At 48.7% G+C, this 27,494-nt stretch overlaps 1 protein-coding gene across 2 annotated transcripts in view; it reads left to right on the forward strand.

Moving 5' to 3' along the window:
- Positions 1 to 4,133: 4,133 nt before the first annotated feature.
- Positions 4,134 to 27,494, forward strand: part of LOC146822030 (clusterin-like) — a 109,169-nt gene continuing 85,808 nt past the window's right edge. For both annotated transcript variants that reach the window (XM_085613140.1, XM_085613141.1), the window contains exon 1: positions 4,134 to 4,261. The gene's annotated coding sequence lies outside the window, so the exon portion shown is untranslated. The remainder of the gene's footprint in view (positions 4,262 to 27,494) is intronic.

Here is a 27,494-nt window from a genome sequence, read left to right on the forward strand (position 1 = left end):
CACAACGAGAGGCTGGTGCAGGTGCTACGACGCATACGAGACGCAGGCCTCACACTACATCGGGAGAAGTGCGAATTCCTGTGCCGGAAGATCCAGTTCTTCGGCTACATCTTCTCAGCTGACGGCGTCAACCCCGATCCGGACAAGGTCAAGGACATCAAGGAGGCAGCCGCTCCTGCAAATGTCACGGAAGTGAGGAGTTTTCTAGGAATGGTGAATTACTGTGGCAGGTTCATCAAGGATCTAGCGAACCTCACGGCACCACGGAGAGAACTCACAAAGGAGTCAACCCCCTGGACATGGAACAGTGACCAGAGTAGAGCATTTGAGGAAGTCAAACACGCACTCTCAGAAGCCACGACGCTGGCCTTCTTCGACCCGGCCAAGCTGACACAGATTGCTGTCGATGCCGGTCCAGTCGGGCTGGGCGCGGTCCTGCTGCAACGGAAGACAAATGCCGAGGAGTGGGCCCCGGTGGCCTTCGCCAGCCGGTCACTCACTGAGACGGAGCAGAGATACTCCCAAATAGAAAAGGAGGCGATCGCCATTCATTGGGGGTGTCGTCACTTCCACCTGTATGTCTACGGCAAACCCTTTGTTGTGACCACCGACCATAAGCCACTGGTATCCCTGTTTGCGGGCACCTCCACGAAGCCGCCGCCAAGGATAGAGAAGTGGATGTTGCAACTGCAGGACTACAACTGCAAGATTGAGTACCAGCCGGGTGCGCGAAACCCGGCGGACTACCTATCTCGCCACCCTCGCACAGCAACTCCAAAAGAAATAAAGGAGGCGGCAGAAACAGAAGAGTACGTCCGGTGCGTCACGGCGCGGTCATGCCCCCGGCCAGTATCCATGGCCAGCCTGTCCCAGGCCACCAGTGAAGACGAGTGCCTACAAAGAGCAAGAGTAGCAGTCCGAGACAACAGCTGGACCCGCGCCCGAGTGGAGTGGAAGAGCCTGACGCCTCAGGCGAAGCAGATAATGGAGAGCCTGTACCATGTGAGGGCAGAACTGACGGAAGACGAGACTGGATGCCTGCTGAGAGGCCACCGGCTGGTCATACCGATGTCCCTCACCCAGAGAGTGGTGGATCTAGCCCATATCGGTCACCAGGGCATGGTCAAGACTAAGTCACGGCTCCGAACCAAAGTATGGTTCCCTCTCATGGACGAAATTGTGGAGGCCACCGTTCGAGAGTGCCAGGCGTGTCAGCTAACCGGTGAAGTGCCCCGGCCAGCCCCTGTGGTGATGGAGCCTCGCCAGAGGAGGCCCTGGTCAAAGATCAGCGTCGACTTCGGCAGCCTGCCAGACGGACGGCACACCTTGGTGGCCATAGATGATCACTCCAAGTATCCGGAGGTTGAGATACTGACTGTTCTGAGTGCTCAGGAAGTAATCCCGAAGCTCGAGAAAATCATGGCAACCCATGGTATCGTCAAAGAGATCAGAACTGATAATGGATCACCGTTTCAGAGCCAAGACTTCGCGGTGTACCTACAGGCGCTCGGGATTCATCACCGGCGAATCACCCCCCGATGGCCTCAAGCGAACGGAGAAGCGGAACGCTTCATGAGGACCCTCAACAAAGTGATACGGATCGCCCACGAAAAGAGCCAGTCGGTAGAACTTGCCATCTTCACATTCCTCCGCAGCTATCGCCAAACGCCCCACTCAATCACGGGAGTGGCACCCGCGCACTTGCTAATGGGGCGGGTTGTCACCGATTCAATACCGCATCACCCAGAATGGAAGCCCGAAACTCCCAATGACAGTGCCATTGATGCGCATCGACGTGGAGCGTTTGCTCAAGCCGACGCCCGCCGGAGGGCTGTGTCCTCACCAATAGCCCCAGGTGACAGTGTACTGATCCGCAATCGGGTGCCAGGGGGCAAGTTTCGTTTGAACTTTGAACCTCAGCCCTGGATGGTGGAGAAAGTCCGAGGCACGTGCGTGACAGCCCGGAAAGGTGCTGAAAGGATAACGAGGAATGTCTCATTCTTTAAGAAAGTTCCCGTGCCCTCCGGAGTGGATGAACGACGCCAGGACAGGGTTATGAGGGACATGCCGCGAGAGGAGAGGCTCTTAGAACCCGAGGGCCAGGCGGGTGAGGGAGCAGAGCCCACCGGTCAAGGACATGACACAACACAGCACCAGCCAGAGACCTTGCCGCCTGAAGTAGCTGGCGTGCCCGAGGCCGGAGAGAACGGCGCAGAGGGTGACTCCGGGAGCGGAGGTCAGGATGTTGCGGTGGACCGTGGCGGAGTGCGCTATGACCTGAGGCCGCACCCCGCGCCCTCCTGCCGGTTACGAGACTACGTCAAGTAAGACTGTTTAAGTTTTGTTGTTAGGTCCTCAGGCTGCAGAGTGAGGGACACTGTGAAACCTGTTGTCCATACCTGAGGGTGTAATCACGAATCCGGGGTTGTATTGTATTTTTGTTTTGTGTGTTGGGAAGGAATGTAGTGTCGCGATATTCATCCCTGACGTGACACGCGATGGTGTGCACGTCAGGGCACGTTAGTTGGACGTTCCCTAATAAATACGACGTCACGCAGACACGTAGGCAGAAACGCCACGGCTGCGGAGACGGCGACCATCAACACGAGTGTCCCGAGTGTTCATTGAACCCCACGTGTTGGGCCTACACCGGGGGCCCATCAGCATAGGCCCCCAGCGACACCACACCCAGCCCTCCTAGGGGGTATTTTCACATTTCCACTTGTTATTGTTAGATTTCAGCTCTATTGCAAAGCGCTCTGAGTCTCTGATGCCTCCGGGGTCAAGTCCGCGCTATATAAAATCACAAATAAATAAATAAATACAAATTCCTGGGTCCACCATGAAGGCAGGAGCTTCCCAAGAGCTGTCACCTATTCAATGAGTGCATGGACTCTTCTCCAATGCAGTGCAGACCACCATCCTCTCAGCTGGGCAAAGGTGGAGGTGAGGCCCCAGCCCCGACGGCCTGCTCAACACTGCTGTTAAAATACCAGTTCGCTCTTCAGAGAGCAAGGCAGTCCATAGATGCCATAAGTAATGTGCCGTCTTCAGTGTTACCCTTACAAGCACATTTAAACACACCCCTTTTTGAGGATGTGGGCTGATCCTTGCTGGTGCGCAAACAGTGCCTTGTTCTCGGCGTGGGTGGTTTTATCCATGTTTAAACGCACAGATCAGAAGGTTCGGAGATTGCTTTATTGCCGCTTCTCAAAGACATATATTTGTTTCATGGCCCGGCCCCCGACTTTTTGTGTTTATTCAGTGGCCTCTTTCCAAAGCCCTCTTTGCTTTAATGGCTCCTTCCAAATCCTCCAGGTGCTTTTAATGGCCTCTTTCCAGATGTTTGCTAGGTGTGTTTCGCATGTTTTGCTGTGTGTTTGACTGTGTGCTGCAGGAGAGCGTGCATGTGTTTGATTGGCGGCTTTCATAGGGCTCGCTCTTCTTAGCGCTGGTTCTGAAGGGCAATGTGTGCTGGTCTAGACTCTGACGACAGCAAGCTTCCGGTGTTGACATTGGCACGTGCCGCACGAGAGATGTGTGGGACACCAAGGTGCAAACCGTACATCTCCCAGAATGCACCCACTTACCTAGAAGTGGAAACATATAAACAACTGCAGTATGTTTCGCATCAACTGTACCTCTGGTGCAGGAAACCAGGGATCGAGCCTCGAGGTCGCGTCCACATCTTGTGATTCTGGGCAAATCACTTAATTTCCCCGTGCCTGAATGTGTAATGTAAATACGGTGCTATGTAAAGCGCTCCAATACCTTCGGGTCGAGTTCGCGATATATAAATATGCAAAAAAAAAAAAAGTAAAAAAATTGTGTTTTGAACCTTTTTCACATGTTTTTGCTGATGCTTATATCGTTATTATCGTTTCGGGAAGGTGTGAGTAATTGCATGCGGTATCGGAATGTTTCGGGCGATTGTGCAATTGATTGCAATATTGGTGCAGTCTCCCCACGTATTTTTCCTGTAAAACAAGGCACCGTTTGCCCTGCAACAGTCCAACTCAAATCCATTCAGGGATAATAAAGAAGGGATAGATAGGTGGTCCAGAGGCGCCCTCCAGTGGAGATCTGTGCGCATCACTGAGCAGCAGATGCGATTCTAGAAAGCTCCGGGTACATTCCTCGTCGCTGACTCACTGATGCTGCGGATACTGGGAGCTGGGAGTGAGGTATAAATACCCCCAGCGTTCGCAAGGCCCGAAGTCCTCTGCGCAGACTCACGGGAGGAGGCGTACCGCTGCTGCGGGTGAGTAGCATTCCAGCACCCAGGTGATGAATGTAAGAGGGTAGAATATGCTTCTGGGAGGGTCACTGCTGGTGCCCGTCTGCCCCACGCTGACGCAGTCCCGCGAGGAAGCGCGCAGTATAGTTCCAGCTGTGCGTAGTTGTAGCTTAGAAGGTTGGTGTACTCGCTGCACAACTAGGAATTAACCCTGCCGCAAAAGGATCTAACGGGGCTGCTGCGTCGGGACTTACTAAGGCTTTCATTCTTCCGAGGTCGACAGTTTTAATAGCACTTGCTGTTTGGTGCTTCAAACTGAATGATAGAAGTGCAGGTACCCACTATCCTGGAGCATATGTTTGCTACTGAGAAGTGCAGGTGCTTGCCCATTACAAGGGCTGCACCTGCCAGCGCTTACCCATTTAAAACACTGGTGCGGTTTGCAGCGCACAGAGCCCCATACATGTGGCAAGCGCTAGGTGGTAGAAGGATGATCATAACTGTACTGTGATTATGCGGTGACCTCTCCCACGCAGTGACCTTGCTAAGAGTGGTGTGCACGCGAGGATGCACTCGTTATACAGACGGGTGGGTGTGTCTGGCTTCATTCCAGTTTCCTTCGCTCTACTGGGAAGCTGCAGTTGTTGGAAGGGGCGGGGGGAGTCTTAATATTTGACATGCAGCGCTAATAATAAAGACGTTGATTATGTTGCACTGTTTCCGGACATGCCCCTGGTTCTGCCAGGACGGTCACCGGGCCCTGCCCACGAAGAGCAGCTCCTGGGAGTGCATGGAATGCTCGTGGCTGCAGACGAAATAAACCCCTTCTAATTCCACTGTCGGAGATCCTTGTATTCATGAAGTAAAGCGGGGTCCATTCTAAAGCGCTGCGTGGAACCTGGCACAGTGCCACAGGTGGGGACGCAAAGAGCTATATGTAAAACAAATGTTTTGTTTATGTATGTCTGAGGATGTATGGAGGTAGCCTGCAACCTGCCATCCCCACTTATAGAACACAGGCAGACAGATCAAGCCATTTGTCGAGGATCAGACAGCGAGTTCCAAATAGTGACGGGGGAATAATAAAGGGGCGTCATGGTCTTTAAACCCACCAATCTAGTCATCAGACCACATCATGCTGTAGACGCTTTCCCTTGTATGGATGGAGTGATGGGCACATGCTGTAACCACCAGCCTTTGATAACATGTGCATGTACGCTCTGCGCTGTATCACCAGTCGTGTGACATAACGTACATTGAGCTCTGTCTCACCAGTCGTGCGATAACAGATGCAAGCAGACTCGGCTCTGAGCCAACAGTCGTGTGAGATAACAGACGGACGTGTACTCTGCACTGCACCACCAGTAGGGTGAGGTAACATTTATTTACATGTACAGTCAACCCTGTAACATCAGCAACACGTACACTCTGCACTGTACCACCACTTGTGTGTAATAACGGATGCAGGTACGCTCGGCACCGTACCGCCACTTGTGTGTAATAACGGATGCAGGTTGGCTCGGCTCCATACCACCACTCGTAAAATAACATCTGCAAGTATGCTCAACACTGTACCACCACTCGGAAAATAACAGAAGCAAGTAGGCTTGGCACTCTACCCCCACTCTTGTGTAGTAACAGATGGAGGTAGACTCGGCACCGTACCGCCACTCTTGTGAAATAACAGATGCAGGTAGGCTCAGCACCGAACCGCCACTCGTGTGTAATAACAGATGCAGGTAGGCTCGGCACCGTACCGCCACTCGTGTGTAATAACAGATGCAGGTAGGCTCGACACAGTTTCGCCACCGTCTGTAATAACAGATGCAGGTAGGCTTGGCACCGTACAGCCACTCTTGTGTACTAACAGATGCAGGTAGGCTCCGCACAGTATCGCCAGTCGTATGTAATAACAGATTCAGGTAGGCTCAGCACCGTACCGCCACTCGAATGTAATAACAGATGCAGGTAGGCTCCGCACAGTATCGCCACTCGTATGTAATAACAGATGCAGGTAGGCTCAGCACCATACCGCCACTCTTGTGTAATAACAGATGCAAGTAGGCTCGGCACCGTACCGCCACTCGTGTGTAATAACAGATGCAGGTAGGCTCAGCACCGTACCGCCACTCTTGTGTAATAACAGATGCAGGTAGGCTCGGCACTGTACCGCCACTCGTATGTAATAACAGATGCAGGTAGGCTCGGCACTGTACCTCCACTCGAATGTAATAACAGGTGCAGGTAGGCTCGGCCCGTACCGCCACTCGTGTGTAATAACAGATGCAGGTAGGCTTGGCACAGTTTCGCCACTCGTATGTAATAACGGATGCAGGTAGGCTCAGCACTGTACCGCCACTCGAATGTAATAACAGATGCAGGTAGGCTCAGCACCGTACCGCCACTCTTGTGTAATAACAGATGCAGGTAGGCTCGGCACTGTACCGCCACTCTTGTGTAATAACAGATGCAGGTAGGCTCGGCACCGTACCGCCACTCTTGTGTAATAACAGATGCAGGTAGGCTCAGCACCGTACCGCCAAACTTGTGTAATAACAGATACGGGTAGGCTCGGCACTGTACCGCGACTCTTGTGTAATAACAGATGCAGGTAGGCTCAGCACCGTACCGCCACTCTTGTGTAATAACAGATACAAGTAGGCTTAGCACCGTACCGCCACTCTTGTGTAATAACAGATGCAGGTAGGCTCGGCACTGTACCGCCTCTCTTGTGTAATAACAGATGCAGGTAGGCTTGGCACCGTACCGCCACTCTTGTGTAATAACAGATGCAGGTAGGCTCGGCACTGTACCACCACTCTTGTGTAATAACAGATGCAGGTAGGCTCGGCACTGTACCGCCACTCTTGTGTAATAACAGATGCAGGTAGGCTCGGCACCGTACCGCCACTCTTGTGTAATAACAGATGCAGGTAGGCTCGGCACTGTACCGCCACTCTTGTGTAATAACAGATGCAGGTAGGCTCGGCACCGTACCGCCACTCTTGTGTAATAACAGATGCAGGTAGGCTCAGCACTGTACCGCCACTCTTGTGTAATAACAGATGCAGGTAGGCTCGGCACCGTACCGCCACTCTTGTGTAATAACCGATGCAGGTAGGCTCGGCACTGTACCGCCACTCTTGTGTAATAACAAATACAGGTAGGCTCGGCACTGTACCGCCACTCGAATGTAATAACAGATGCAGGTAGGCTCAGCGCCGTACCGCCACTCTTGTGTAATAACAGATACAGGAAGGCTCGGCACGGGTTATGGGGGTACACTCCAGGAAGGGACATCCTTAAGAACCTAGCATGTACACTCGGTAATACTTTTAGTTTATGTAAGTCATAAGGCAAGCTGTAAGTGAATAGTAGGGTCCGATCTGGTATTTTATGGGATTTCTATAGCACAAATTGAGGCAAAAGGCTACAGAGTGCTTTACAGATAGTTAAGGGTAGAGAGTAAACATTTGGTTCAGGATTTACAAAGAATTCACGTAATGCAGCGTAGCTAGTACAGATATCTATCTACTAAGAAGTGGCAATGTTCTGCCTTCTGGGTGCTGGTGCATATTTGGCAGCCATGCTCCAACGCCGGCACCCTTGTACCATAATGCAAGGGTTTCTGCATTGTGAACAGTATGGTTTTTTGAGTAGCAAGGCGACCCTTCCTGTGCACAAACTATGCTTTAAAGGCCCTTTCCTTTTTGTATGCATGCTATAGAATGCAGCACACATGCAAAGAAGAAAAAACTAGGAGAAATTAAAAGAATTTCTCCTTGTTATGCTACCTTTGGGAGGTGCAGGATTTTGGCACATATTTCTATGTACAATCCATTGTAGATACGGAAATGCATCAAGTTCCATGGATGGTTGCGTCAGAACCCATGGGTGGTTGCATGGGAATGGCCGTCCACCACCCATGGAACACCCCCCTGACACAAAGTAACTCAAGGCAGTGCATTGTGCTGTGTTGCGTTACTTTGGGTTACACTCCAACGCAAAGCAAAACTTATGTCGAATTGTAAGCCAATCCAATAGACTTTGCTTTGTGTCTGTGTTAAAAAAGAAACGTAAAGCCGACACAAAATCTTTTAGAATCTGGGCATAAATACCATAGCAGAATCATAGGGCGAGGTAAGGACAGGTTTTGTGAGAGGTGGAGTGAGAAGGGGTGAGTTTTTGAAGTCTTTTGTGACCCCCCCCCCCAAGCTACGTGTTTAGTCCGGCGTGCTTTGAGACAAGCTTCCCACATATTGGGTCAAGGCGGGAGAAAGCTTGGCTTAGGATCTTGCTGTGGTTGGCGGATGGTACTTCCAACAGTAAACTCGAACAGCTCCTAGTGCTCCACTGTACTCAAGTGCTATGCAGTGTGTCTGTTCCCTTGGAAGGAAAGCATTTGTGAGAGCTCTTTCAGTGGAGTCCGGATAATTGAGGGGGCCCCCTGCAAGGTACGTGGAGGGGCCCCCACCGGACTCTATCAAGAGCTCTCCGGCCGCAGTTTAGTGCTGAGGGGGCCCCCTGGAGCTTGGGCCCCCCCTGCACTGCAGGGGATGCTGGGGCCTGTGTCATGCCCCTGAGCTCTTTGTTCCATAAGCTGGCGGGAATGGAGGGATCTATGTGTGTACCACATTCCTTTACTCATTCGTGATGGAGATCTATACCACTGACGTCATGAACACTAGGGGTCAGATCTACGAAAGGATTGAATTGCCCTTGCGTCACACAACGTGAAGCAAGGCCTACACAAGCCTTAATTGAGATTTACTATTCCACCCAAAGCCACCTCGCGTGGCTCTGTGTGGCGTAGTAAATCTGGAGTAATGCAGTGCAGCGCAAGTTGCTGCCTTGCTTTACTCTGGCCTTGGATCCACCCATGGATTTTTACACATTCCCAAATTTACTACTAGCAAACCTGCAAGGGTGCATGTGTTGGCGCTAGTCTGCACTGTGTGCGCCCGGGCAGGGAGAGAGAAGGAATGTGTCATATCTTAGTAGATATAACCATTCCTGCATTCTCCATATGACACAGCGCAGCAAGTTGTCTTGCTACGTTGCACTGAGTCACATCTTTGTAAATCTAGCCCAGTATTTGCATTCAGTTCTGCACCGCAGGAAATGCAAGTATATGCAGCAATGTGTGATGAGTTAGGTGGCAAGAGAAAACACTATATTGGCCCAGATTACGAGTTGGGCAGAATTCAATGTTGAGATTCCCAGTGGCTGGAAGTTTCAGCCGGTATCTCAACATGAAATTCCTTCTATTATGAGTTAAACTGCTTGGAATGGGGTATACGTGTGTGGACATGGAATTAATGTGCAGAATTAGGCGCCATATTCCCTATTCTGAGGGGTTTAACAAACACATTAATCACCTGCTCTGATTGGATGGTAAATAATGTGTGGGGGCTTCTGTGTGGGGCGGGGAGGAGAAGGAGGCAATCAGGAATTGAGAGAACGAGTCTGGCTGCTGTCTCTCCAGGTGCCTTATGCGATTTACCGGCAGCAATTACCAGTTGGTAAAATCAAGTTCCGCGTTTTGACACCAGAGAAAACCAAGTGCTGGAACGCTAGGCCAGTCGTGATTAGATGGAGCAGAATTCCACATGGTGGTTGGTGTGGTAGGAACAGTGTTATGATTGACTCATCCAGTCTGCCCCAGGCGAATGAAAGTGATGAGTGGAAATGAGTGAGTCAATATTTTTCTCTTACTGGGAATTTCAGTCCTTTCCATTCTAGACAAACGCAATCGAACCCAGATGGACATATGATTTATTAGTCCTTATTAGTAATTGGAAGCTGACACCCCCTTTACCCTGGCACATGTCACTGTGATCCACTCAATTGGGCGGCCAACAGAGACAACAAAAAAGTGATAAATTGGTAGGTCTGAAACAATGCTGCTTAGGATTCTTCTTGGGTATCATTCCATTCCATCGTTTTTAGTTGGCTTCTGCCATTGGAGAAGGGGACAGTCCACGTGCATTCTTGCCTGGTACACTCTAAAGGGGCATCGGCTCCACCTTCTCTTTGAAGGGGACACAAGTAACCTCAAACATCTCCTAGCCTTATTTGAGTTTATCTGAGAGGAGCAGCCTGACTTTAGCCAACATTGTGGCCACATGCACAGCTTGTATTCTGGGCACTGTACTCTGACTAGGGGCTAATGCCATTAAGTACTTAAGGCATGCACACAGTGTGGACACTCACCAGTGCACCTCACAATATGAGAAGTGCGTCAGTTCATTACACCCAGGTCTACTCGAAATATAGGGTTCTGCAGCCACAGCATTTTCTGCGAAATGATGACTTTTATGGTCTTGCCACATAATGCGCCATCTGCTGCCTGATCTGGAGGGTTCAACAAAATATATTTGCCTTTAGCTCAGATGGACCAAAAATCTTGACCGATAGTCAGCACAGCTGCAGTCCTTTTAATACAGTTGTCTGGTCACCTTTCAGGTACTGATTGTTGTACGAAACTCATAGCCATTGATTATAGTACGAAAGTCATAAATATGGGGACATTTAGCCTTTTTGGTATTAATGTCCCCAACTTTTGGACTGGGAAAGGGCTTTTCTATGGAGCAACAAAAAAAACCGGACATATTCAAATTTAACTTAATGAGGTGGAAAGATTGATTCTTTATTCATGCAAATGTTTTGTTTCATAATTAGAGCAAATTCCTGCTTTATTACAGACACCGATCTCAAGTAGGAATCATTTCAAGAGGTTATTCAAGGTTTAGAAGAATCATGTAGAATCATTCGTGTAAGGCTGGAGTCAGCACCTCTTAGTCGCGTGTTGTACAAGCCTGTTCTGCAGCGTTGTTCCTCAGAGGAGAGAGGCGCCTAGACTCTGTCGTGTGCCTCTGCACTGCAGCAGTTACAGCTCTGTTTGCATTCAGCAACGTAGGACAACACAGACACTGCACAGCATCAGTATTCAGTGCTGTACTCTGCACAGGCAGTGTGCCCTTGATGGACTGTAGGCAGTCACAAGGCATACATACCCAGTGACGTACCTTAGAGAGGGGTACATACGCAGTACAGAGATACAGTCCTATTTGCCGCCTGTGACCTCAGCACTGTGCTCAAAGAAGGTTCACATATGCAGTAGGTCAATGCAGGCACACGCGGTGCCATGACTTGGCCTCTTAGGTACAGAAGGGGCTGAGGGCTGCGCCTCTGCTAGGAGCCACCCAGCCCGTATCCATGTCCTGTTTGTGGGTGATGCCAGCAGCTGAGGTCACTCCAAGGTCAGGCACCAACCGTGCTCTCCTCCTCACCTCTGCCTGCAGTGCTCGTCGAGCCAGTTCACTCTGCAGAGGAGCTCTGCAGGATTGTAGGAACCTGTGACCTCCAGCCTCGGTGCAGGGGGTGCGGGTTGTGCCTGTGTGACCTCCCTGCACTGCCCTGGGCTTATTTCCTCTCACTGTGTAGAAGAGCTCTGCAGGATTGTAGGAGGCCTGTGACCTCCAGGCTTCGTGCACACTCCTTCTGAGCAGTACCGCAGGGGGTGAGGGGGTGTGCCTGTGTCACCTCCCTGCACTGCCTAGGGCTTGTTTCCTCTCACTGTGTAGAGGAGCTCTGCAGGATTGTAGGAGGCCTGTGACCTCCAGCCTCCGGTGCACACTCATTCTGAGCCGCACCGTTGGGGGGTGCGGGGTGTGCCTCTGTGACCCCCCTACACTGCCTAGGGCTTGTTTACTCACTTTGCAGAAGAGCTGTGCAGGATTGTAGGGAGCCTGTGGCCTCCAGTGCACACTCCTTCTGAGCAGCACCCCAGGGGATACGGGGTGTGCGTCTGTGACCCCCCTACACTGCCTAGGGCTAGTTTCCTCTCATTGTGCAGAACAGCTCTGCAGGATTGTAGGGAGCCTGTGACCTCCAGCCTTTGTACACACTCATTCTGAGCAGCACCGCAGGGGGTGCGGGGTGTGCCTCTGTGATCTCCCTGCACCGCCTAGGGCTTGTTTCCTCACTGTGCAGAGGAGCTCTGCAGGATTGTAGGAGCCTGTGACGTCCAGCATCCGCTGCTCACTCATTCTGAGCAGCACCGCAGGGGTGAGGGGTGTGCCTCTGCGACCGCCCTGCGCTGCCTAGAGCTTGTTTTGTCTCACTGTGCAGAAGAGCTGTGCAGGATTGTAGGAAGCCTGTGACCTCCAGCCCCCGGTGCACACTCCTTCTGAGCAGCACCGCAGGGGGTGCATGTGTGCCTCTGTGACCTCCCTGCACTGCCTAGGGCTTGTTTCCTCACTGTGCAGAGGAGCTCTGCAGATTGTAGGGAGCCTGTGACCTCCAGCCTCCGGTGCACACTCCTTCTTAGCAGCACCGCAGGGGGTGCTGGGTGTGCCTCTGTGACCTCCCTGCACTGCCTAGGGCTTGTTTCTTCACTGTGCCGAGCAGGTTTGCAGGATTGTAGGGAGCCTGTGACCTCCAGCCTCCTGTGCACACTCCTTCTGAGCAGCACCGCAGGGGATGCAGGCTGCGCTTCTGTGACCTCCCTGTGCTGCCTAAGGCTTGTTTCCTCTTGTGCAGTGGCTTAACCAGGGCAACAAGGACCCCAATTCAGGCCAGGACATTGGACCCTTTATGTTACATTTTTACAAGCAAAAAACTATTAATTCTGCTGCTTTAGTGCTGTACTTTGTAAAGTACTATAAACATAACTAAGCAGTGCTGTCCATTATATTGCATATATGCCCAGTATCGTGCCTTACATATGGGTATATGCTCATGGCCATCACTAGGGGGTAGCAGCTAGGGCCGCGCGCTGTCTGTCTTAAATGTATTATATATTGCTATCGCCTACCGTGCTGTATACGTCTTGAGTGATTGATATAACACAAAGCCTCCCCCACTTTTGTGATATATACATGAAGAGGTCGGTAATGTCAGCCATCACTATGTGGGTCCATATGGCTATACCTCGAGACTCTAAATGTATCTTAGGAGATTGCTTTTATTTTAAACGTGGAGCTTTTACTGCATTTATACTCCGTGCTGTACTCCAGGACTGCAGTGGTTGCAAAGGAATGTACTGGGTGCTTTGTAAGAAAACTGTAGTCTCCTACAAATGCAGCACTTCGGTCTGTATAGTGCCTACATGAATAATGGAAAATGAACAGATGATGGATGGAATACTGAACAAATCAAACATTCACCCCCAGTCATGCCATTCCAGTTGGGACCCAGCTATATGTAAATCAGGCTTGACTCTGCACCCATGGGAATAGTCCAGCCCAAACTGCCCTTAGTGGGATGGGTATGCCCAGTCATGGTCCCGTGCTCTCCATGCCACTGGAGTCAAGCTATCCTGGCTGATGAGGGGTGATACGCCATAACCGGTCCCAGGATGCTTGTTTCCAATCCAGGAAGGACCTGGCCTGGCAGTTCGGCTGGACTGTTCCCATTGGGCGCATGGTCAAGACTGAGTTGCATATGGCTGGGTCCAAACTGGAATGGTGTGGTGAGCAAAAAAACAAACGACGGATTTAGACCCAGATCTCTGTACTGGGCGGGGGTGAGTGAGTGTTTGACATTGTTCAGCATTCCGTCCATCATTTGTTCTTTTTGCATAGGAAAATAATGCAGCACTGTGGCATTCAAAGGGCATGTATATTCAGGACTCCAGCATAGCACTTTGGTAATGTCCATCCTAAGTGTAATGCAGTTCCACAAACAGAATGCACACTCGTCACTGCACTCTGCGATATATAAGGATTCAATACTGAAGTCTATTGCACAGCGCGTATGCACAGCGTCATACCGGGGCATAGATAACTATCAAGCCATCAGGATGTATTGTGTGACTAGTAAATCACTGCTGCCATAAACACTGCAGATATATTACACTTTGCACATACAGGAAGGGCTGCGTGCATAGTGAAACAAAACAGCCATATCCTACCTAATGTATACTCACCACTCCAGCACATAACAGAAGTGCTTACATGATGCATGGTTGGTCTCATGCCCTCACTGATATACAGAAGAGCCATATATAATTAAAACAAGGCGACAGGTCAATATGAGTAAAACACAAACATGCTGCCTTCTCGCCAGCTACTCACATGAACCCCAAAGAGCAAAAATAAATACCTACTCAATTATATATTATAGACACCTGGAAGGATTAGGTTGTCACATAAAAGCAGTTGCAAACATAAAAGTACTTTTTGTGTTGCCAAAACCCTCTTCCCTGGCATTCCAAAAGGTTAAATTGTGAGAACTCAGCACTCATTCTTTATTACAAGAAAAAGGTAATGCAACATACTTGAAACTTAACAGGAACAACTCTAAGTAGGCACAACATTTAATTATAGTTATGAACATTTTGTTCAAAGCACATCAAGCAGCAAACAACTTTCAGCAGATGACACATCAATCATACAAACCAATAAGGAAGGTAGACAATCAATATTAGTATCAGTATCCCATAGCATCGGTATTGTATAATTCACACTTTGTGATATTAAATAAAATGCAATTAAACCATAACATTCCAAGGACTTACTTTCTTGATTTATTTATTTAGAAATTTGTAAAGCTCTCAGCTACCCCCAACGGGGGTGTCCCGGCGCTGACAACAAGTGAATAAAAAGGTCCGGGAGGGTGAACTGAAGAGGATCGATGAGGCTAGGTGCGAGAGAAGAGCCAGGTCTTCAGTTTCCTTCGAAACAGAGGCTCTGATGTCAAAAATCTGAGTTCCACCGGTAGAAGATTCCACAATCTGGAGGTGGCCACGGCAAAAGCCCTGCCACCCATACGTGCCAGACGGAATCGTGGGCAGAACATAAGGCGAAGATGGTTGGATCTCAGATCCCGCGTCGCATGAGTCAGCCTGAGTCTATGCATTAGGTATGCTGGGCCTCGGCCATTGAGAGCTCTGAAGGCGAGGACTAGAGACTTAAACTGAATGCGATATCTCACTGGTAACCAGTGCAGTTTGGCCAGATAAGGTGAAATCGAGTGGCGATAAGGAATGTTACAGATCAGCCTGGCAGCTGAATTCTGCACTGTTTGCAGACGATTGATGAGGTACGCTGGGGCCCCAACGTACAAACTGTTTGCGTAGTCCAGGTGGGACGTTATTAAGGCATGGACTACTGTTCTGCGGGACTCAAGAGGCAAAAAAGGAATGATTTTTTTAATCATTCGGAGTTTTCCAAAGCAGGATGATGAGACTTTATTAATTTGGGTTTTGCAGGAAAGAGCTGTGTCAAATTGGAAGCCTAAATTACGGGCAGCTTGAACTGGCGCCGGGGGAGGATTAAGTTCAGATGGCCACCAGATGTTGATGGGGATGGAAGATTTCGGGTTAAAAAATAGGACCTCCGTTTTATCAGCATTCGATTTTAAGTTGTTGATGGACATCCAGGAGGCGATGTTTACCAGGCAGTGGCGAAAATTAGCCAAAGAGCTTTCAGAGTGATCCTTAAATGAAAACACAAGCTGAGTATCATCAGCGTAAAAGATCACTCTGACGCCCCAAGATTCGACCACCTTCGCCAACGGCATCAGGTACACATTGAATAGGAGGGGGCTCAGGGCAGATCCCTGCGGAACCCCCCATATTAATGGTTTCTCAGTGGAAACAAAAGGGCCAAGGGCGACCTGTTGGAATCTGCCCGTCAGAAATGATTTCACCCAGGCCAGCGGGATCCCTCCAATGCCCACCTCCTGAAGGCGATTTAGCAAAATGTCATGGGAGATGGTGTTGAATGCTGCGGATAGGTCGAGGAGGACCAGCATGGCCTCCTCTCCCCTTTCCACACATTCGCGAATTGACTCAGTCGCTTCCAGCAGGGCTGATTCAGTGCTAAAGTTCGGCCTGAATCCTGATTGGGTGTCATGAAGCAGGTGGTTAGTTTCTAGGTATTCGGACAATTGCTCTTGTACCACCTTCTCTAACACTTTTGCTGGCTTAGGGAGAAGTGAGATGGGCCTGTAGTTACTAAAACATAATGGGTCAGCACTCGTTTTTTTCAAGATTGATAACAACAGCGCATGTTTCCACAAAGAGGGAAAGAGGCCCGATTTCAGGGAGGAGTTCCAGATTTGTAACAGAGGTTTAATCAGTAGCGGAGCTATTTCATTCAGAATCTGAGCCGGGGCTGGATCGAGCGGGGATCCGGATTTACATTTTAGAAACAAGGACAAGGCGTAATTTTCGGACAGAGGTTTAAATGAGGTAAATACTTCAGCACAAGTGGTGTCATGGACTGAAGTAACTGCTATGGGAATCTGTTGAATAGTTGCCGTGATGTTCACGATTTTCTCATAAAAGAAGTCAGACAGGCCATCGCTAAGCAATTGGCTGGGGGTGACAGGGCATGCCAAAGCAGAGGGGTTTGCGAACTCCTTAACAATGTTAAAGAGGGCCTTGGTGGAATTTTCTGCTCTTTTAATTTTATCCGTAAAGTACTGTTTCATGACAATGCGTTTGAGTTTATGAAACTCTTTGAGAGCTGATCTGTAAAGGGCTTTGGCCACCGGATCGTATGATCCTCGCCATATACGCTCCAGTTTTTTGCATTTAAGGATTAATGTTTCAACACACCCACAACTAAAGTAGCCTTCTTCAGGACAACCAGTAGGTTGAATACATTTCATTATGTAAATTCCATAAAACAAATGACCAATGAACTGAGGAAACAAGGACTTAAGATGAGTCTATAGGGTTGCTTTAATTAACACTACTTCACAACACTTCAGTGTCCACAAAAAACACACGTATTTAGCACCCTTCCATTAATCATTTTTAGTACTCGCTCTAAGGCATAGACACAAGCTTCTTCATGCGTAAACTAAGATGTGCTGATTACTCTTTCTTGTCACTGACCATTACCTTGTTCATGCATTGCCACAGTTACTGTATCTTTGTTACACCGATTACTGTAACTCTCAAAAAGTTGAAAAGCTGATCTTTGGCCAGTGCCTTGACAAGAGCATGCATCTTACCAGAATGTTTACAAGGAACTTGAAAAAACAGCCATGTGACTACACTGCAGAAGGTAAAATCCTAGGAATAGGCCAACTGAGTCATCTGGTGGAACGAGGCATTAGTCAGATGGCATTTGGCAAAGGTCCTTGGTGCACCAAAAAACCATAACCATACCTCAATCAAGACTTAATCTTCACAATCACTTCTAAGGTTTGGACCATTGAATCACCAAATGGGCCAATTCAACATTGTTTCCAATAACACTCCTCGTTCAAATATTTTGACAAACTATTGCATTTAATCGCAATTCCACCTGAGATATGTTTTTATTGCTATTGTGAATAGCCTAAGAACGGTGCTATTGATTGAAAGCCCTTGAGGTTGAGAGTGATCCAGGTAAATTAAATGGAAGCCATTCTCCTCGCAGTCTCTGTTGTGCAAAATGTGAGACAAGGCCACCAAATATAAACTGAAGGCCTCCTCCATGAGACCGATAGTGGATTAAAACATGGGTGGACCTGTTTAGGCAACATGTGAAGCACCACCATCTACAGACCATTATCTGGTATCTGAAGAGAAGAAAATTCACGATGAAGGTGAAACCCGTATATAAGACATGGTGGGCAGGGAGCGGCAGTATCCAGTCTAAACACGCATGAGTTGGCTGTGGATAGGGCAAGGCTGGGTCGCGTTGTTGCGTGGATATCTGGACACAGCATCATGCTTCCAAATCTTAAGAGACTCCATGTGTTTTTTGATTTCATCTCTTTCTCCATTCAAACACGTGCGCTGCTATTTATAAGTGTACTGGGGTTTTAATTGATAGGACAATTTCAGGAAGAATTTCAGAGCAATTTCATAGATGGTGGTTCAAGAAGCTACCATTAGCCGCGATTTTGAATCACAGATGTGAACTATTTCAGTATGCACTGGGACTTATTCATGGTGGGAAGGACCCCTACTTCTTTTAAGAGAGTTGGAGGGAAATGATGTGTCCCCTTTGAGGGAGATGTCATTATGAAAGAACTGACTCAAAGAAACTTGTTAAAAGTGTAGGTGACCTTATCATATACAGTCCTGCAGGATGAACTGAGCATGTGTGTTGGGACAGGAATGCACCCTGGTTTTACGGATGTGCACCCCTATCCTGATAAGCTCAGCTGTAGTTTTCACTGTTATCCTGAGGTTTTCGTGCTTGCATGACAATAATGCTCATGCGCTAAGGCATTGGCTGTGTGTAGCCTTCTAGAACCCAGGGCGTGGCTCTTACATGAAGGAGCACACCAAGTGTTCCTGCCTGGGATATGGACTACTGCCCTTGTCCTGGGACATAACTTCAGAGGAATGGTGGCCCGGAAGGACCAGTCCAGGGGCATAGTTTGGTCAGTATGACTGGGGGGAGGGGGTTTAGCTTCAGATGTTCCAACAATAACTCTGGCATATCATGTTAATCATTATATGAGAAGCAGCACATGAGGTGGGGCTTAAGCGCCAGTGGAAAGAGGAAGGAGTGCGGATTGTGAGAGGGTACTTAAAACACAGTTTTTTAGTAAAATAACCATGGTTTAAGATTTTCAAAAGAAAGGAGGGAGAGAGAGAGAGAGTGTGTGTGTGTGTGTGTGTGTGTGTGCGCACGTGCACGCGCGCTCTTTCTCTTGTGATTTTGTCTGACTGAGTATATAAAAACCCAGGTGAAATCCGACATGACCCCTTAGCATACTAGATTGAAAGCTCTTGTACCCAACTATTTATGAAATAATACATTTATGAGTGGGGTGTAACACCCCGCTGAAGCTACGCCCCTGCAGGCGCCACCAACTCCGAACTCCAGAACCAGAGTAAGCCTGAGATTATTCTGGTCTGCTTTCCCCTCCAGTACCCGATATAGAACCCGGCTATATTCCTTTCTGTGGCGTTTCCTCCTGGTATGATAAAGTACTCGTCTTTTACAAAAGAGAAGTACGAAACATTGGCTATTGCACGCTGTTTGAAATCTGTTGAGCTCTGTCTCTCCCGCCATGCTGCCTCCTCGGGAAGCCGTGGAGGGTCCAGAGTGATGTGCTAGGCAGCGGTCGCCCCCGGCCAGCTCCCTCAAAACGGCAGGAGAGGAGAAATAAAACAATAATAAACACATTTTATTATTGTTTTATTTGTCCTTTCCTGCCATGTCTTTGGGGGCGGGGCCACGGGGATGACAGGCGCAGGAGGAGTAGTAGTGCACTGCTATCAGTGCGCATGAAGGTTTGGCCGTCATGCGCACTGAAGCTGCATCCAACTCAGCTGCGTGGGATAGAGACAGGAGGCACAGGCTCCCAGCCTCCCTGAGAGCGCAAATTTAGAGCGCTCGGGCCAATCCTGACGCTGCTCTCATCACATGTAGTCCGGGAGCCGGTGCCCGCGGGGAGGGGAGCAGACGAGCGGGCTGGCTACAGGGAAGTTTTTAAAATGTTATCCTCTCGCAGCCCCTTCTACCCCCACTCTCCACTCTACCACAACACCAGCCGCTACTGGTACTGGGTGGCCAGTTTGCTGTGCCACAGTAAATCAGACGCCATAACAACAGAGGTAAAAGGCCGCGACCACGATGGGTGGGCCCAATGACCATGCCTGCAACGTGGCCCGAACACATTCCGACAAAGGGCAGCAAGCTGCCTGGAGTTTGTGGGAGAAAATAGTTTCCTCCAAATGTGCAGAGAGTGATGCACGTTTTCGGCAACAAATGTCAGCTGTTGCTATATTATCTTCATCTGATCTTATAATGGAGTCATCTTGAGAATGACGCTGGCCGAGCTTTCCAGCTCCGGCTCAAATTAAAAAAGAGCCATGGATTTCAGAGTGTATGATAACATTTTGAATTTGATGTCCTTGTGTGTTTGTTTCTTTGGCCCTGGTGTTTCTATTTTTGCTTTTGCCTTGGGATGCTGGTTACGATGTGTTCCTAATGTATCATGGTACAGCCTTAGCTTGTGCTTTCTGTCCTGTTTTGTGATGAGCCTCCACAGTACTGGCACAACTCGCGAATCTTCCAAGCTGGCTCAGTGCCACAGCTGCTGCGCATGCGTTTCACAGGACCAATGACACATCTTTTCTCTGATATCTCCCCTGTGTTATTAGTCGTTTGACTGTGGCTAACCAGTTATGATTCCTGAAATTAGAGAGGGTTTGCTTAGAGTGTTCTGTGAAATCAGTTTCATGGATCTGAAATCCCTATTTATGCCCGAATATATTCGCTAGGATGATCACTGCCCCCCATTTCCGTATGACACTGATTCCAGTCCTAGACTTATGTGCAATGGCCTAATGCATGCTTGGTGTTGTATTCTTGTTTTGCTTTCATTGAACTAATTAGACTTACACACCTAAAGTCACTGATTTGTCGGCCAAAAGTTCAGGACTGGAGACAGTGTCCATAATGACTATCTTCAGTCTAAAAAACATTTGGTGAAAGTGCACACGTTGGTCGGGATCAAATTTACTATTCTAACTATAGTCTAACATTTGGGAAATGTCTCCTCGAACCCATAATCAACTTTTTATCACCAGTATATTTGGCACCCTTTTGAGTTGAGACTTGTTCCAGTATCTCAATACCAGTGACTTGCTACAGTTTCAGTATTTTGGGATACTGAGTACAGTTTTGTATGGTGGGGTTTTGGGTCTAGCACTGTTGCCACAGCTCAGAGCCATTGTGCTACCTTTCTTAAGCCCTGCACTGAGGAGTGAGTAAGGCAAAGGGAAGAAATGCCACAGGACTTTATTAACATTGTTGCAACCCAATCTTAGCCTCCATTTATGAAAGTGTTGGAACTTAGACTACTGGTATAATTGAAGAGACCCGACCGGTTCTGAAGAGTAGGCTCATAGGAAAACGTTACCCAAAGACCGCATGCTAAACCGAGCAAAGCTTCGACCTGATATGTGCTGGAAGTTTTGGACTGAGGGTTGATTGTGCCCCAGAAGCCACTAGGAGTTCTTTCTTTTGGATATTTACTTTTCTCACAGGGTCTTTTTCCTATTGCAAATAAGGACCTCTTTCCGAAAGATAAAGCTCTGGCTGGGCAAGATTCTCTTATATGTGTTCAATGTAAAATTATATCTAAGTTTCGAACCTCTTACCATCTCACCAAAAAGATAACTCTCGGGTGTAGGGAGTGCTATGAGTACTTGGTCTATGTATTTGGAATGCCCAGAATACTGCTCACAATAGGGGCTGCCTGGTAACACGTGACTAATCCAGCACCCAGGCAAAAAGGCTCCTCAATACAGGCAAAAGTAATATATTTGTTGGGTCTGTTTTGGGGAATCAATGTCCACATTATGGTGCACAGTTGTGTTCCCCTGCCCTGAGTCCGCAGCAGAGTATAAATAGAATCCTGTTTTTGATTTTGGTCCTCAAGCCATGCTAATCTGGCATGTGCGCAGAGCCAAGACCTTCCCCTTCAATTGACTAATGTCTGCCCCGCTCCTAGCCCTGTGACATGACGGGACAAACCAAGCATGCCTTCATTGACAGACCGTAGAATACCGTCCTTACCATCTGTTTACCACATAGAGCAGTGGCAGCAGAGGGCTATGGTTTGTGAATACATAATTGTGGCCCGATTCTTTTACCTGTGTCACTGGAGTGAAGCCCAGCTCGTCTGAAGTTCCGCCTCTATATGATTTCTCTGTTCCTGGCTGTGACAACAGTCAGTATATGTCATTCATGGATTTGTATCATGCGTGATACATGCATGGTGTATGTGTGATTAAGCCATAGTAAAAGAGGCCTGGGGGATCCATTTTGGTTATCACAGGCCTGGTGTTTACACAAGATGAAGGTGAGGTTGTTTTCCCATACAGTGGAAGTGTATTGCTAGCATTCCTGAAACTGGGGGAGGAGACCTACACAGTGAGAGAGGGGAGTGCAATCTGGGCTCCTTTAGGCCTTTCGAGTGGAAAGAGCTGCTGATTAGTCCTCCAGAAAACTCCCATTTGTGCAGTCTATTGTGCATGGTGAGGGAAACCTTTAGGTGAGTTCTGCATTGCTAGTTTCCCTGGTTAACCCCTTCAGTTCTCTGATGCCACCAAGGTGCAGAAACATCACACCTCTTCGTTCCACCATTGCGGGTGCTCTAGGCTGGAGATAACATTGCTGTGAGAAGCATCACTGTACACAAAGGCTGTGTCTGGAGAGGACACTGGAAAGCAGGGCCACCTCAAACTGAGTCTATTCTATTCTATAGTCCCCCCAACACTATAAGCCGCAGTCACTAGATACACATCTCCTGTCTGATTTTATTGTATAAAAATAGGACCTCGCCGCCCACTTGTTTATCTTGTATGGCCAAAAATAGGATTGATACACAAAGCACTAAGAGGACTGCTGAGCAACCAGCGATGGTGTCTGCCTTAGAATTAGCTTCTCAGCAGTAAGGGAATGTCACCAGAATCTGGACGTATTGCTGAAGGAGCTGTGTACTTTTCATGAAGAGCCTGGAAGCCTGCTTGCTGAGAGAGGGAAGGAGCCTGCCAACCCTTCAGGGGAATGCCCGGGAGAAGTGAAGTGCTGTGTGTCTCATGCATCTGTCAAGCACCCAGATGAGAAGGGCTGAGGAGAACTATCTGTGGACCTCGGTGTCTGTGGGCTTGCGGTATCTCTGTAGTGGTTCTTGGCAGGAACAGCAAAGATTACAATTGCAATTGCCCTGCAGGAGCTGTAATTGTAAATTAGAGTAACCACCCTAAACCTGGCACCATCTGCCCAAAAGAAACTGGCCTGTGCTTGATCTCATATGCCCAGAAATAACCAACTTGTGCCAGACTGCATATGTACAGAGTAACTGCTCTGTGATGTGCTCCAACTGCTGGCCTGTATCATCTACCTACATTGTGAACAGCCAGAAGAGGCTGAGACTGCCACTGAGGCACTGGACTGCTGCAACATCATGCAGAGGTCTGATAGGGACTGTGACATTCCAGGACCGCCAACTCTGTGCCTGCAGGGCACGCTGCCAGAGTGCGGGCCTACTAGATGTAGTGGGGAGTATGACCAAAGCTGAGAGAGAGGTGGCTGCACAGTCAAAGAGGTATTGTCCACTGTGTATGAGGGCTGATCCACTGTGTAGGAGATCTGGGCCACCGTGTACGAGGTTTGGTCCTCCACAGTGTACGAGGTCTGGCCCACCGTGTATGAGGTCTGGTCCTCCATTGTGTAAGAGGTCTGGTCCACCATGTACGAGGTCTGGTCCACAGTCTACGTGGACTGGTCCACCATGTACGAGGTCTGGCCCTCCACTGTGTACGGGGTCTGGCCCTCCACTGTGTACCAGGTCTGGCCCTCCACTGTGTATCAGGTCTGGTCCACCATGTACGAGGTCTGGTCCACAGTGTACAAGGACTGCTCCACCATGTACGAGGTCTGGTCCATAGTGTACAAGGATTGGTCCACCATGTACGTGGTCTGTTTCACAGTGTACAAGGACTAGTCCACTGTGTATGAGGTCTGGTCCACCATGTACGAGGTCTGGTCCACAGTGTACGAGGTCTGGTCCTCCACCATGTCCGATGTCTGGTCCTCCACCATGTATGAGGTCTGGTCCACTGTCTACGAGGACTGGTCCACCATGTACGAGGTCCGGTCCTCTACTGTGTATGAGTTCTGGTCCACCGTGTACGAGTTCAGGTCCACAGTGCACGAGGTCTGGTCCACAGTCTACGAGAACTGGTCCACCATGTACGAGGTCGGTCCTACACTGTGTACAAGGTCTTGTTCTCCACTGTGTACGAGATCTGGTCCACCGTGTACAAGGACTGGTCCACCATGTACGAGGTCTGGTCCACAGTGTACAAGGTCTGGTCCACAGTCTACGAGGACTGGTCCACCGTGTATGAGGTCTTGTCCACAGTCTACGAGGATTGGTCCACCATGTAGGAGGTCTGGTCCTCCACCATGTACGAGGTCTGGTCCACCATGTACGAGGTCTGGTCCACCATGTACAAGGTCTTGTCCACTGTGTGTGGTAAGTCTAAAAGCTGAGACTTAACTGAGTCTGAGCCATAATTATGCTGAATTCTCTTACCCCAGAGAAGGTGGACCACCCAGTCCACATGGAAAACCAAGCGTAGATCAAGGGGGAGGATTGTGGGAGATAGCAGATAGAGGCACACCACCACCTGATCACTCTTGAGGACACTAAATTGCATTTTGTCGTAATAGTGGGTCTTTCGTTCTAGTGTACGTTACCGTGCCTTTCTTTCTTGAAAAGTGAACCACCAGGCTTGACATACATGTTCTGTTGTGTGTTTGTTGAGCTCTGAGATCGCGCACTCCTTGAGAAGCCGGTGACTGCTCGCTGTCGCCACCACGGAGAGCCAAGTGCCGAAGGGGTTGGAGTTGGCCCAGTAGTCCATGCCTGCCCCCAAAAGTGGTCTGACAGTTTTTATATTTGCATTTACAAGAACGGGCTCTGGGTGGAGACTTGCTTGGTGGTATTTACAACCACCTAATGAACATATGCATATATAGACATTATCAGCATAGACGCCGTAAAAGTTTACATTTTGGAGGTATCTTCAGTGCTATGAAGTGACCCAAACATAAGCAGGGCAGGCTCAGGTCAGAGTGTGCAGGCTCATTGCAGGTGGCTGCTCTCACTGAAGTTTTGAATTGTTCAGTGTTTTGTGGTCACTAGGTTTCCTTGCCCTGGCTTTGATTCTTTCACCTATTTTCATATAATTAGAAGTGAAATTCCCAAGGGACGCCATAAACCTCACCTGTAACCGAGCACCTCCGAGCTGTTCCCGGTGCACGAGGCAGGCTACCCTTCTGCCCAATAATTATTTCAACACATATGAAAAGCAGGATTAGTTGTTCCCTTTCTAATCAGCTTGGCGGGTTCTGGGCTCAGAACCATTTCCTATTTAGTGATGAATGTAATTACTTTTCGGGAGGGCGGTTGAGATAATCCCCGGTGGCCTTTAAATCCGCGGATCTCTCTTAGTCACATCGACTCTTAAAGGGGAAGGACCTGTTTCGAGGCACACAGAAAGGTGGAGTGTACCAGGCAGGTGGGTGGAGTGCACCAGGCAGGTGGGTGGAGTGCACCAGGCAGGTGGGTGGAGTGCAAGCAGAGAAGGGTTTTGAAGAGTTCCATTCTTAAAGGGAAATGAGTGATGTGTTTCAGACATGCTTAAAGTCTCACATATGTTCACATTAAAAGGTCAGACATCTTCCTTTAATTCCTCTGCATGAGATCTTGCATGCTAATGTGATGTCCGGGCTGTCAGTCTGTCTGGACGCCTTGATACGTTTTTCTCTTCCAAACACCAGTTCTTGTAGCAGATGGTGCAGGGCTCTTCTGGGCAGTTATATTTAATGCATAATTCACGTTTATTGTCCCTCAGACGCCCATCTCCGTCCTCACGAGTTGCTTCTGAGCACGCAGCACCCCCACATTATGTACACTCTGATTTAATTAGTGGGGTTGGTACTGGGTCACACCACCTCATTTCTTAAAGGGAGCTAGGTACAACACCTATTCCTGGTAGGGTGGTCAAAAGCCTGGGGCTAAAGGTTGATGTAGACCTTTCCATGGCCCCTCAAGTCTCGGCGGAGGTGGGGTCTTGCACGGGGGTGCTGAGGCAACTGCGAAAGTTAGCACCTATTCTATCAGCCCCCACTCTGCAGTCCATTGTGTCCGCCACAGTCATCTCGAGGCTGGATTATGGAAATGCTTTATATCTTGGCCTGCCGCAGAAGTTGTTGAGTAAACTGCAGGTGGTGCAGAACGATGCAGCCAGGCTGATCTATTCCCTACCTAGGAACTCGCATGCAACCCCACTTCTCCGGATGCTGCACTGGCTGCCTGTTAAGTTTAGAGTACAGTTTAAGTGTCTTTGTATGGCTCACAAGGCAATTTTCGGCAAAGCCCCAGAATACATTAAACAGCGCCTGAGGAAGTACATTCCAGGCAGAACCTTGCGTTCGGGTAAGGCCTCCAATCTGATCCAACCCAGATTTAAGTTAAAATCTAAAGGGGGCAGGGCTCTTTCTGTACTTCTCCCGCAATTGTGGAATGAGCTACCGGCTAGCCTGAAGGAAGACTCGCAGCTACTGTCCTTCAGGAAGAACTTGAAGACTCATCTGTTTAAAAAGTCAACATCTTCGCCCTAACTGGGGCGGACGGCGGAGTGATCTAGGAGACTGCAGGTTATGTTCCTTTTCTGTGTGAGCGCTTAGAGACCGGCGGTGATAGGCGCTATACAAAAACACTATAACATAACATAACAGCTTGCGCGAGATCCTGAAGCCAAATTTGGCAATGACACTCCGCCATGTTTTCCACTGAGGAGGTTCTCCCGGTATCTACCTTTGGTGAGATAGTTCATCTCCTGATGATGGGCATCTCTGCAGTAAGTGCAGCAGGTGCAGGGGCACCAGGGCCAATGTGTTTGAGACGCTGCCTGCACCCCGATTATGGCTGTTTTGTACTAAACAAATGGGAAAGGGAGAGCATTTTCCGTATTTTTAAGGCCCATAGGAAACTTGCTTCACCAGTGCCTGCAATTATGTCAGCGGCAGGAGGGTAGAGTTTACCTGTTCACCCTGCGCCGACCTATGGGGTCATCAAATGGCTTCCTCCTCCTGCTTTCATCTGTCTTCAGTCTGGAGAGGGAAGAATTGTCTAGGAGAAAAAAAATAATTAAAAAACAAGCTCCCACAGGTATTCTTCAAAATGAAAACCAATCTATATTGCGTCATATATTCATTCAGTAGAAAGAGTAAACCCAGTGCTTAATTTGTAAAATATTAGGTGCCGGGGCTCTGACCAGGAGACCACTGCAGCTTGCATCACCCATCACCCTTGTCATTGCTGCCAAAACAACTACATACCTTCTCTCTCGCATGTAAATGCGACAGTTCGCATTATTCCAGGTCCCCACAGCCAAAGGAATGGCTGGGAAGGCAGATATTAGCAATGTTTTAATGTATATTGTTTCCTTAAACAACTGTTATACTGCTCATCTCTAAATTAAGAGCAGCGCCACCTTGTGGCAGACTGCCCTAAATTTGGTGTTGACAATTAGGTGCCGGTGCCGAGCACCGGAAACCAATTAAGTGCCGGTGCTCAGCACCGGAAAGCACCGGCTCAAATTAAGCACTGAGTAACTACATGAATTATACTATTGTTACGTATTGAAAAAATATACATAGTTTAAATCTCTTCTAATAAATAAAAAAAATCACGTAAATTTATAAACCAGAGAAGAAGAAAAAATCACAGACAAATTAATTAGTCAATAAGAAAAGTCATATTTACTTGT

Source organism: Triturus cristatus, chromosome 6 (genome assembly GCF_964204655.1).
Source record: "Triturus cristatus chromosome 6, aTriCri1.1, whole genome shotgun sequence".
In the NCBI taxonomy this organism is placed as follows: Eukaryota; Metazoa; Chordata; class Amphibia; order Caudata; family Salamandridae; genus Triturus; species Triturus cristatus.